The sequence below is a fragment of the Heterocephalus glaber genome, unplaced genomic scaffold (genome assembly GCF_053883595.1).
Source record: "Heterocephalus glaber isolate CG9 unplaced genomic scaffold, H.glaber_assembly_v1.0 deba00001593, whole genome shotgun sequence".
Taxonomy (NCBI): Eukaryota; Metazoa; Chordata; class Mammalia; order Rodentia; family Bathyergidae; genus Heterocephalus; species Heterocephalus glaber.
Window position 1 is genome coordinate 4,468,515 of NW_028258368.1, and position 13,092 is coordinate 4,481,606.

Here is a 13,092-nt window from a genome sequence, read left to right on the forward strand (position 1 = left end):
GAGCTAGTGTAGCTGAAATTTGGATTCAACCCAAGAAGGCTTCCTGAAAGGCACAGCTGACCTCAACAGGAAGTGCACTGTGGTTCCAAAAGGTGATTGCTAAAGCCTATGCACAACCAACCACAGGATATGGAGAGGTCTGCACAGCAGAGTCTACAGGTGCAAGATACCAGAGCAAGGCAAGATACAAAGAGCCCATGAATGAGCCCCTAAGGGAAGAACAGACATCTATCAGAACCAGAAACCATGACATCAGCTCACCCTAACATCCAACAGCTTTTGCTTCTCCCCTTGATTCATCTACTTCAACACTGTTGGGGTCAGAAATTTGGCCTGGCAAGATTTATACAGAGCAATAAATGTGAGGAAAGGAAAAAAAGAGGACAGCATTCCCTAATCCTGCTGAAGGCAGCAAGCTAGTCTGGATTTTAACTGGGAAAGGAAGGAGTCATGACATTAAAAGAAATGCACACATTTGATATTTACATTGGACTGGTTATATTAATTAGTGACTACTGGGCCTTTATTCCTTGGAAGTGATCAGAAAGTCTTGAGACTTGCTTTACATTCCCTTCATGGAAATGATTGGTCCCATGGAAAAAATTAAAGGCACAGTGAATACTCCTTATTTATATTCCATGAGGCCCGAATTCCACATTTATTTTCCTTCAAGGAATTAAGCCCTTGTTCACCCTTCCTTCCAATGCCTTCAATAAATAGGACAAATGGATGTCATAATTGATAGTTTAGACTAATTAGAGAGAAACTTACTGAGCCAAAAAAGTCAATATGTCTTCTATTTCCTTTCATACTTGATGCTCACTGGAATAAGTGTTCTAATAATCCTTCATATATCAAATTACAGACTTCTTAAATAAATCAACAAAAGGCACTCTCAGAGTTTCAGTTTTTAGCCTTGTGGAATGCTGAATGGCTCCTTTAGCAATACTGGTGTACATAAATGGCTGTTCGTTGTTGATGTTCTAAAACACAAAATTAGGAGAAAATGAACATGTTTTTCTCCTTAATTACTCTCTAAATCAACTCCAGTATGGATGAAATAAAGAAAGGGTATATTTAGTTAAGAGCGCACAGGGCTCCATTAGGTCTCCAGCCCTTTGGGACAATTTTTCTCCAGCCTTTGCCGTCCCTGGCAGCTCTCCTGGACTTGAGTCAGGAAACTAAGGGCAGCCTCTTACCAGAGAGTGGATGGCAGAGGGGGACATGCAGGAGGACATGCCTTGCAAAGAACATTTGATTTTGTAGGCTAGTCCTGACCCTACTAGATTCAGAAAAAGTCTCAGAGAGCTGATCATGACCAGCCATTTTCCTAAAGTTTGTGATGTATAGCTTTGTGACTTTAATATTAAAATTATGTCAAAGTTGAGGGCATTATGTAGGTCCCAGGGCAACTTCACCACTGTCATTTGGAAATTTGTAGAAGTACAAATTCTAGTTCCTTCCCTTCTTTTACAGACTTTCATATTTGAGCTCAAATATGAGCATCCTATGAAGACAAGTCAGGGAACCACAGGATGCTATGGCTGAGGAGAACTTAGAGGCCATGTAGTTTACCAGGTCTCAGTCTCTTCCCACTCTCATGAAGAGTGAGGCATAGAAAATCTTCACATGTGCCTCCTTCCAAGCCCAAGTTCTCTGAAGTCTCTCCCACATCAAGATTTTCCTCCCACATAAGAAAAGTTGAGAGTGGAAATGACATGAAAAAAGGAATAACCAACCTCTCCTTCATACACTATACACATCCTTCATTTGACATGTAGTTCAATCATACTTCCAAACAAATCTCATTACTCAAGTGCACCACCAAAATGTATTTTAGAATTGACTATCCACTACCATTTCATCTTTGTACCAATAGGGAATCTGAAATCCTAATGGATTCAGTGGTTTCCTAGAGTGATAACCCAAAATTATGGCATCATGTGAGACTTGTATTGTTGTCACCTCTGGGTAAACCTAGTTCTTACTTGCACCAGCCTCTTATCTTCCATTTGTTCTCGAGTCTTTCAAAGCTTCCCTCTTGAGATTTTGCCTTCTCAACCATGCTGCCAGTCCCTCAGACCTTGTGAGGTAGATATTTTGAGGGATGTGATCACACTGAAATGCTATTGAGCTTTCCCAAGATTCACTGCATAATAATGAAAGTGTATATTTACCCCATGGTTCTCAGTGTAGGTTCCCAGGGCAACCACATCAATATCATCAAGGCTTTGGGAAAGTGATCAGAGCCTGAGGGCTTTAACTTCATCAGTGGATTAATCCATCAATGAGCTTTTAATCTGGTGACATTACTGGGAGGTAATAGAAAAGGGAGGTGGGACCTGGCTGAACGGAGTGGATCATGGGGACATGACCATGTGGACTCTATCTGTTCCCTGGCACCCTCTTCTGACGCTCTTGCTCTACTGGCCTGGCTGCTATGAGGTGAGTAGCTTCCCTCCACCACTTCTTTCCACCATAATATTCTGCCTCACCTTGGGAGTGCAACAATGGAAACACCCTACCATGGACTGAAGCCCTTGAAGCCACTGGCTAAAATAAATCTTTCCTCCTTTTACATTGATTTTCTCAGGAATTTTGTTATGTGATGGAAAGTTGACCAACACACTTAACATAACTGGTTCCTTCTCTTCTTTCTCTTCTTTCACAACTTTTTTTTTCCAGTACCAAGGATCAAACTCAAGACCTTGTACTTAAGAGGCAGGCACAGCACCACTGAGTTAAATCCCCAGCTCCCTTTCACAACTTTTCTTATTTCCTCTCAAACCTCACTTCTCTTGGCCACTCCATCTAAAGTATACCTATCTTCTCCACTCTCCATCTCAGGCCTGCCTTTCATACCCCTGCCACCTATTCTTGCTCATGACACTTTTTTGTCTTGGTCACTATGATGGTCAATAAGGAATTGACTTGGTTAGGCTGTAGAACCCAGTGATTTAATCAAACAGCAGTCTAGGAGTTGCTGGAAGGTATTCTGTAGCTGTGGTTAACATCTACATCAGTTGACTTTAAGTTCAACTCCATTGTGTGAGTGAGCCTCATCCAGTCTGTTGAAGGCCTTGCCAGCAAAAACAAGTTTTCTGCAGAAGAAACTCTACCTCAGGAATATAGTATTAGGGGCCAGGGACTTAGTTCAGCAGCACTGTGCCTGCTTCACAAGCACAAGGTCCTGAGTTGGATCCCTAATACCAAAGGAAAAAAAAATGTGGCATGAAGTCTTGCCTAAGTTTCCAGCCTGCCAGCCTTCTCCACAAATTTAAACTTCCCATCACCTCACAATTGCATGAACCATTTAATAAATATTATAAAGATATGAATGAAAAGTAGGGTTTGGGTGGGGAACACTCATAGAAAACTCTCCCAAAATAGAAACTAGTCTATGCAAAAGTTGTTTGGTGGAAAGAATTAAAATAAGACCTAACAACTGGAGCCCACTGAGGGAGATTACAATGGTCAAAGTGAGTACACTGTGCAGCTCAAGAAGAGATTTGTCCTGACTCCAGGAGCAGTGCACTACCAGGGGGATTTGGAGGAGAAAATGGCAAGACATTTATGATAAGATTGAGTTACATGTTGCATAACAGCCTTGAAAATTCGTCATTTTTTCTAATCTTAGCACACTGAAATACAAACACTGACTTTTAAACTGTGAGCAATCAACAAAACTTTATTTGATGGAAAATGGTATAAGTAACAGTCATTAAAAATTTTAAAAACATTTTCTCTTAATGGCTTCATTATTTGGTAGTGTTTTCATACATAACAACATTTTTTTTCAAAAATGGAACAATTTGAGCAATAAAATAAAGTAATAATGTATTATACTCTAAAGTACAAAATACATAACCCTGAATCCATGATGATATAAATAAATAATTGAATAAATAGAAATAGATAAATGAGGGCAAATAGAGAAATCTCCCTGACAAAAGAATTCCAAATAATTTATGCAGAAGCTCCACCCTCAAGAAGGAAGAGCATAATTCTCCACTCCTTCAGTGTGAGCTGTGCACAGTGACTTCTTTCCAAAGAGTAGTATAGAAAGCTGGGTAGGGAGAAACCTAACAATGAGAATATCTGACAAACACTACTTCAGCCAGGTGATCAAGGTCAACATTAAGAGTCATAAATGATATGGATGGTATATACACTCACTATGACGTGATAAGAATGGCATTTCACCTCTGCAGCCACCCTCTGGAAGAATCTATAATTCCATTTTAATCATGAGAAAAACATTAGTCAAATCCTGAGTGAGGTACATTCTACAAAATGCCTCCCCAGTACTCCTCAAAACTGTCAAGATCATCAAGAGCAAAGAAAACCTGAGAAACTGTCACTAACTAGAAAAGCCTATGGAGACAATGCAATGTGACATTCTGCATGGGATTCTGGAATAGAAAAAGTCATATTAGGTAAAAACTAAGGAAATTGGAATGAAATATGAGCTTGAGTTAATAATAACAGTGTTATCAATATTAATTGCAATATGCCATACTAATAAAATATGATGCTACTAATAGGAAAAACTGAGTGTGTGATAGAAAGAAAATCTCAGTCTTCTGTTTTTCTGGAAATCTAAAACTATTCTAAAGTAGAAAGTTTCTAGAGCTAGGAGTGGTAGTACATGCCTGTAATCTCAGCACTCAAGAGGCTATGGTAGGAGGATCGCAGTGAGTTTGAGGCCAGCCTGGGCTACATAGGGAGTTCAAGGCCAGTGGACTACATGGTGAGACCTTGTCTCCAAAAAACCAATAATATTGGTGGTGGTGATGATAATAATAATAATGTTTCTTTAAATACACATGTCTTCTATGAAGAGTAAAGTATAAAATTATTTCCTAAATAGAACTATACATGCAGAGATTCTAACACTACTCCCTATTAGACTACGCTGAAATTAACTCCTTTTACCTGTTGTCTACACTCAAAGCTTCTGAGGCTTCTGCGCTCTGAGAGGCTTCTTCTGCCTTTCTTACCCTGCACAAACCAGTGCAGGGCACCTGCACTTAAGAATCTGGGACTTGTCAATGAACTGCCAACCCTTCTCCAGCTAGCAAAATAGCTGGCATCTCCTCTAAAGGAGAGGAGACATGGGACTCTTCCTGACCTCTTGGAGCCTTCCTGGGAAGTGGCAGGAAGTGTCCATTCTTCCAGGCATCCACAGCCTCTATGCCATGAGGTTTGTTGGGGTAGCCAACAGGGACTAGATGCCAGCTGCCACTTGCCCCCTCAGCCCAGCACTGGCAGTTGTACAAGTCCTCAGGGGACACGGGGTAACATGTAACTTGTAGGTTCCTGCTGGTGATGTATAAAAGTGGTGGTAATGGGGTAGTGGGATCAGCCTCTACTACAATAAAACTTACATACATGAAACACTGAGTAAAAAATCTCTAGGTCACAAAAAATAAGATCAAATTTCAGTGACTGGGTGTGGGGCTTTGGAAAAAGTATGCACAAGGAAGGGGATTGGAGGTATAGTTCATGTTGATTTTGGTTTACATTTAACCCTGTGGAGGCTTTGTGGGAACTGGCTCATAATTATTGGTCTTAATCATCCATTCACACATTCACTTCCCATGTTTAAATGATTAGCTTTCTGGAGGAAAGGCTTGGATAGCTTGAGTTCCAGAAGGCAGCTGGAATAATAGAGTGATGAAATGGTATCTTAATCCATTTGTGCCACTCTAATAGGATGCCACAGACTGGGTCATTTACAGAGCACAGACACTTATTTCCTCACAGTTCTGGAGGCTGGGAAGTCCAAGTTGGAAGGGAGAGCATCTAAGGGGCCTTCTTGTGGCCTCATTCTATGTGGAAAGCAAAAAGGCAAAGGAGCAAGGGGAACGAATGATGAGCTCACTCTGTACAAAGCACCAATCCATGAACACAGAAGCCCTCATGGCCCAACCACCTTTTGCACATCCCACCCCTGAATACTGTTACAACGTAGGACTGCTCGGACAATGGCAATCAGATTTCCACATGCATTTTAGAAGGGACATTCACAGCTTAACAGCCCTCACCTCCACTCATTTTTAAGTGTATACAATCATGGAGGGAAATATGGAAGTGTGTATCAAAAGTCTTATATACATTATACTTTTAAAAGTATCTTGAAATCTTGAGGAACTAATCCAATATATAACAAGATAACATATAGAAATGTTCACTGAAGCCTCACTACAGCATATATATATATATACACACACCATATATATGTATATCAATATATATCCCATTATATGTGTGTGTGTTTGTATATGTATATATTGGAAATAGGTAAAAATCATTATCTATAATATTCAATTATAGCATTAATTCTTGAAAATAATGTATTCCAAAATAGAGTTATTATCTTATTTAAAGTGAAGAAACTAGATTATAGAAATATATACAATTCTTGCTTCTTTATACACTGTAACATTTTCTATACTCACATTTTTACATGAAAAATTATTACTTTCAGAAATAAAAGAAAAACTCATAAATTTCTTTCCTTCTTTTTTTAATATTCCGATCAAGAAAGATGTAGAATCAGATTCAAGTTCCAACTCCAACAGATTACTGACTGACTGTTGTCAAGCAAAATTTGAAGTCTTTATTTTTAAAAGAAAAAGTCTGAACTCAATAATCCAAATCCCCAACTTCCATAATCCCATGACTAGAACATATACTTCTGCACCACATTACAGCTAATTCTACTTCAAAGGAAGTTTTAAGAGACCAGAGATTCAGCTCAGTGGTTCCGCTGCCTGCTGCACAAGCGCAAGGACCCGAGTTCGATCCCCGGTACCAAGAAGAAAAAAAAAAGGAAGAAAGAAGTTTTAAAGGAAATTGATGTTTTTGAAACAAAAAATTTCATTAGCATTCACATTCTACAACAAAGACGACTAAAATCTGAGTATTAAAGAGCCACTTATATTTAATAAATCTGCCACATTTTCATTAAAAACCAGGCCAAAACAAATTGAAACAATTTCTAGTCAGAAATTTCTACAACTCTTTCCTCAGATGGACCAAGTAGCAAAGAGCTTTCAGGACTGGGAGGGTCAGAACCTGAATGGGGATAAGCAGTTTTTGTGTGATGATTTAGATTCCCAGTGCTCTTCTGGGTGGGCCAGCAACACCCAGACATCAAACATAACCTAACTCTCATCTGAAATCCGTTCCTAGAAAACCTGAAAGTCCAGTGGTTGAGCCCAGCTTGTTGCACCTTGGGATCACAACCAGAGTGTTTAAATCGTGTACATGCCCAGCCCCACCCCACACCAAAGAGAGCAGAATCCTGGGGGAGTCCACAACAGGAATTTTTTTAACTCCTCTGAGTAATTCCAGTATGCTGCCAGTCAAAAACCACTGGGTTAAATAATGAGACATGAGGAAAAGGAATGAGAACTGTTAAAAAAAAAAAATTTTTTTTTTAAAAAAGAAGACAGACTTCACTTAGCAGCATGCAGGTGTCTGCCATTGTGCTTTCTGGTCTACACTGCCCTGAGCACAAAACAGGAAAATACATGCTTAACCACAAGAACTCATGGACAATAAATATAAAGAATTTAAGAAAAACAACTATCATTTTCTAAGGAAAATGGAAACTTCTTTTAAAAATTGAGTCAGAAACAAGCTGTGTCTTCGGTAGTTAAATATCAAGATGTGCCTTTCCTGGCTTTATGCCATCTATTGTACATATTAACCACCTACATCTGCCCCTTGCCTCTGAGTTAATCCTTCTGTTCTCCCTCTGTTATGAATTCCACTCCTCCTATGTGCACTCTCGCATTAACACCTCTCTAACCAAAACCACCTGCTTCCCAGAGCGTGAGCAGCCAGGGAAACACCTGACTCACCCCTTCTTCCCAATTCCACAGCTGCAGTTTTAAGCAATATCCTTACTAGGGACTGGTAAAAGAAGCAATAAAAACCAAAACAAAACCCTCAGAGCGGGACAGGCTTTTCTTCCACTTTTTCACAGAGCTAGCGATCACACAAGCCTGGGTGAACCTTCTTCAGAGTTGCACCCCATCAATCATTTTGGGCCTTTTTGTCTAATATAAGAAAACCTGAATACAAACCTGCTAGTCCATCCCATCAACTCACCTTCCTATCTCTTCTCTAATCCAGCCAATCTGTGGGCAGGCTCTTGAGCACATGTAATTCTCACATCTATGTAAGAAAACTCATCACTGTTTCTCCAGTAATTAACAGCCATTAGTACCTGTGGCTCTGTCCTTCTCTTTGGCTGCCCAATGAGCCCACCAGACCTTGTCTGTTCTTAGTCATGGCAGAGAATAGACAGCCTCCACTTTGGTGTCTGACACCATGAAACTGCTGCAGGAATCATTGGTACTGCCCACAAACCCTTCGCACCCCAAGCTGAGTTACTCGGCCTCCTTTTCCTAACATTTCAGTGCCATGGTCACTGCTTGTGCCAGTCTCTTTTAACCCAGGCACCATCTCCCCAGCCTGTCTCTGCCCTCCCTTATGTGCTCAGGATTGCCAATTAAAGTTTCCTCATGTCAGGTGCCTTCTGACCCAGCAAGTTCAAGTTGCTATACCAATTCTTTGCCTCTACAGCCCTGAAGTTTTCTATTTGCATCCAAAATTGCCAGTGATTTAAGGTGCTTTCATATCCATTCTTATATTTAGCCAATTTTCTGATCATAAGCTTTGCCATCCAGATCATTAAAAATCTGGCATAACTTCTGGCTAGACAAAACCTCTGCAGGGATGACTTTGCTTGTCCTGCACCTTCCTAGTGCTAAGCAGGCCTTGAACATCCTCTGTAAATCATTTGGGGGGGTGGGGGGCTGTGACCCCCCCCTCAAGACTGTTCTAACTTGCTAGTGCCAGTGCTTCTTGGCTTATGATGAAGTTAAGATCTTGATAAATCCATCAAAGTTGAAAATACATTAAAAACATCTAACCTACTCAAGGTCCTAGCTCAGCAACAGAGGGGACTGAAAGGTGTCAGGTGCTGACGGAGCTGTGCCCACTGCTGCAGCATAGCATTAAGACTGAGGGTTGTATTGTATATTGCTAGCCCAAGAAAGGATCAACATTCAAATTCCAAGTGCCATTTCTTCTGAATACCTATCACTTCTTCACCCCAGTGAAGTTAAAAGATCCTAAGTCGGTTACCATCGTAAGTTGGACCATCTGTGTCCTTGTCAAGGAGTTCTCCTGTTGTCTAGGATACACAATCCCCATGGATAGATTGTTTTCCCACGTGCTCTTTGTCCAGCCTCCTTTAACTCCCCTGCAGCTTCAGTCCTCCTCAGTTATGGAACTGACTACCTAGAGAGTAGTCAGGTGGATAAATTTTGATGTTTCCCTTTTCCCCAAAACAAAGGAATACACTGGACAAGACATTAGCTCCAAATCTACCCCAGCCCACTCTTTCCTTGCAGTAAAATGAGAGGCAGGTCAAGTAAAATGATGCTAAAAATGAAGCCAGTAACAAACCAAGAGAAAAAGTTTCAATAAATGTATATTCATTTAATGGTACTTTATCTAGTCCCAAGTTGATTCTACTTCCCCAATCAGCTAATTCTGTTAATGTGCCCCCCCAAAAATAAATCTAGAAAAGCTTTGGCTTCTTTCAGTTTCCCCTGCAAATAAATATTCACCACCATGGATAGAGGACATTTCCTTAAACCGCTCACCTCTAACTACTATGAGAAAAACAGACTTCTCCAGAGGGAAGTTGGTGGTGAAAAGCAGTGACAAACCAACTTTCCTAGTACTTGTGCAAAAACCAAACTAAGAATCTACCACAAGCTGCTTACACTTTTAGATAATACAGAAAGATTATGTGAAGGGTCACAACCCATCCATGACTAATTGGTCCCCAGTGACCCAGAAACTGTTACCCATTCTTGGCATACGGTGCCTTTTTGGAGACAGAAAAGTTCAAACAACACAACTTAACTTCAAACAAAATGTCAGTTATTCATTACACAGAACAACCATTTGTCCCTCTCCTGCCACCAACTTCATTGTTTTCTGTGAGATGTTATGTTTCCTAAAATGGCACCATTCAGTATAATCAAAGTATGTATCTGGAATAGAGCAATAAATAAAAATCTACCCTTCTCTATCTCTGCTTGCAAGTGAATTTTACCAGCCAACAGAATGGATTTGGTCCAAATTCATTGCAACATGAATCAAAACTGACCATGATCTGCCCAAAGCCTTCTCTAATTTCCTGAAAGCAATATTCCTTACAATAAACCTGCTAAATTAACTTATTCCAACTCTACAAATACTTCTTAGACACTTATGTTGTGCAAAGCATTGAGTCCCAATCTGTCTGTCACTCTTGTTTTACACTTTTCTTTTTTATGTTACCACAGTAGTGAATATGTTCGGTATGTTTATTTAGTTGAAAGCCATCTGACAGCAAGCATTAGTGAAACTCACAATCCAAAAGTGAAACTCACCCATCAAAAGTGACCAAGACCGAGGCATCGTTTTTCCAGCTAGAACCTCAATGGCTCACTCATTTGCCAACAGAAGAACTGAGAGCTTTTTTCTTTAAATCAGATTCTCTATGTCAGCTCTGACCATGACTCTATAAACAGCAGGCTCTTCCTTCAATAAATCAGTGGAAAAAAGACTGCAGCTCCTACTTTCACAAAGACCTGAAGAGTGAGGAAACAACCCTAGCTGTCCTGCGTCATGGGGTTGCCCGCCAGGAAGGTGACCTGACTCCACCAGTGACCTCCGTCAAGTAGGTTGAGAGTAAAAGCCCCCAGTTGCCTCCCAGCAGCTGACTTCAAGCATACACTCCTGCAAAGGAGCATATTCTTCATCAATGGACTTTCAGCTTCTATAAAAACAAGAATTGTTCCAGAGCATTAGTGTTGAAAGAGATGAGATGAGAGAATGTGTTAGTTTGTGGGACGGCTGTAACAAAGCTCCAGATTGTACCAGAAATGTATTGTCTCCCAGTTCTGGAAGCTAAAGTCCAGAATCAGAGTGTTAGCAGGTTGGTTCCTTCTGAGGGCTGTGCTCAAGACTCTGCCCGAGCCCCTCCTTAGCTTTTGATAGTTTATTGGCAATCTGTGGTGTGTTGGCTTATACAAGCATCACTCCACTTTCTGCCTTTATCTTCACTTGACTTTCTGTGCATGTGTGTGTGTGTGTGTGTGTGTGTGTGTGTGTGCGCGCGCAAATCCCTCCCCTCCTTTTTTAAGAACAGCAGTCCTATTGAATTAGGGCCAACCCTAATGACTTCATTTCAACTCCACTACATCCATCAAGACCCTATCTCCAAGTAAGGGCACATTCAGAGATACTGAAGTTTAGGACTTCAGTGCATCATTTTTTGAGAGAGACACAATTCAATCTATAATGGAAAGACATTTAAGATCCTGGAGAAAAGGGAGATGTAATAATGCAAGAAACAACAGACTTGAGTCATAAATGACTGAGGATTTTTTTTATGAGATGAATGGAAGCCTATTTTTAATGCTTCACAATTTCTCTGCTTTACAACCACTCAGATCTTATCTTCATAACCCGTCTGTCAAGCAGTCTTTTAGCATTTAGGAATATGTTAGGGCTGGACATCTGCTAAGAATTTAAAGCTTGATAGTTGATTTGTTAGCCTGGATTTTTCCAATGAACAGAACTCAATTTTGAATAGCTCCCTAGCATGTAAGTGAAGCCTTTTGTCTCTCTGGCCACACTGTACTCAGTTTCCCCCAGAGGCCCTCTGTAATAAATTTTTCTAAAAGTAGTTAATGTTTTTGACTTTGATAAGAATTTTGGTAAGTGGTTTAATCTGCCATATATTTTGCCAAATATTTGGCCTTAAAAATTCAAATAAAGGAATCCAAGAGGGTGAAGGAGGGGAGGGGAATGAAAAAAAATAAGAACCAAGATACATCGTGTAAAGGTACAAGATCCCAATGATGAATGGAACTGTATTGTATACCTAAAATGTACCAATAAACTTAATGAAGAAAAAAAAGGGATCTGAGGCTAGCCCTCCCTTCTCTTTCTCCTCCTCCCCCAACATACCTATGGCCACACAAAATGCAATCCATCCTTTCATAACATGATGGAAGAGTTATTATAAAAGTTATTGGAAACAACTTTTTCTTTATTATTTTGTGGCATATTGCAGGGAATTCAGAGATTCAGATTGGTGCATATGTTGGAAGGGTCACCCGTTCATGACATTTGGGTGCCATGTCACAGTGCCCAGGACAACTGAGACCCCTTCTGATACTTCTTGTCTTGTTGTTCCAAATCTCTCTTCCTGCTTCAATTTGATAAACCAACTGGTATAAAAGCACGGTCTCCCATTGTACTGCCCTGTTAAACACCCACATTCCTTGATTTTCCACAATGACTTGCATGTAACACTGCTAACTAACAAAACCAAAATGAGGCATTTGGGCAGGAGGTGGGAAGGTTGAGCTGTTCACTTCATTAGAAACATTTACCCTTCCTTTTCAAAGTGAACTTCCAAGAAAGGCAGGGGAGTTTTGATTTAGAAAAAGAAAATAATAGTCAAGCAGCATATCAACAAATTAATTATTTAAACATATTCTATCCCCAAGAAATTTCTTACTCCCTGTAGTTGTTTGTCAGGTTTTTTTTTTTAATTACAAAACACTTGCTCATTTTATAAGTTCAGACAATACAGTATAAAATAAAAAGTGAAAATCTCCTTGGCTTTTATTACTTTATCCCCAGAGCTAATCACTGTTCATAAGTAAATTATCTAAACATATATATGTAAGCATGACTTATACAATTGCTTATTCAAAAAATAGGATCTATTTGACGTTTGTCCTATAACTTGTCTTTTTTTACTCCATGAGGTATTACAGCCTTTCTTCATGTCACTCCTTGTTTTGTTTTGTTTTGTTGAAAGAACAGTTTTATTTTTTAACCAGTGGGGAAATAGTAACCAAGCTGTAAATCTATGAGCATAAGTAGCTATCCTGCCACATGAAAGTCTGGCTGATTCTCCACTGCAGGACTATATTTTCAACAGGTTATCCCAGGAACAGTGGAAACTTTAGAACAAAGCTGGATGAAGAGTATTTCCTGTGC

At 39.9% G+C, this 13,092-nt stretch overlaps 1 protein-coding gene across 4 annotated transcripts in view; it reads right to left on the bottom strand.

Annotated features, from left to right (window-relative positions):
- The window catches only part of Esr1 (estrogen receptor 1), a 426,367-nt gene that overhangs the window by 331,233 nt on the left and 82,042 nt on the right, over positions 1-13,092 (bottom strand). The window contains exon 1 of one of the 4 annotated variants that reach the window (XM_087193445.1): positions 10,464-12,000. The exons of the other annotated variants lie outside the window; for them this stretch is intronic. The gene's annotated coding sequence lies outside the window, so the exon portion shown is untranslated. Of the gene's footprint in view, positions 1-10,463; positions 12,001-13,092 lie in introns of those variants that run through there. 4 annotated transcript variants of the gene reach the window in all.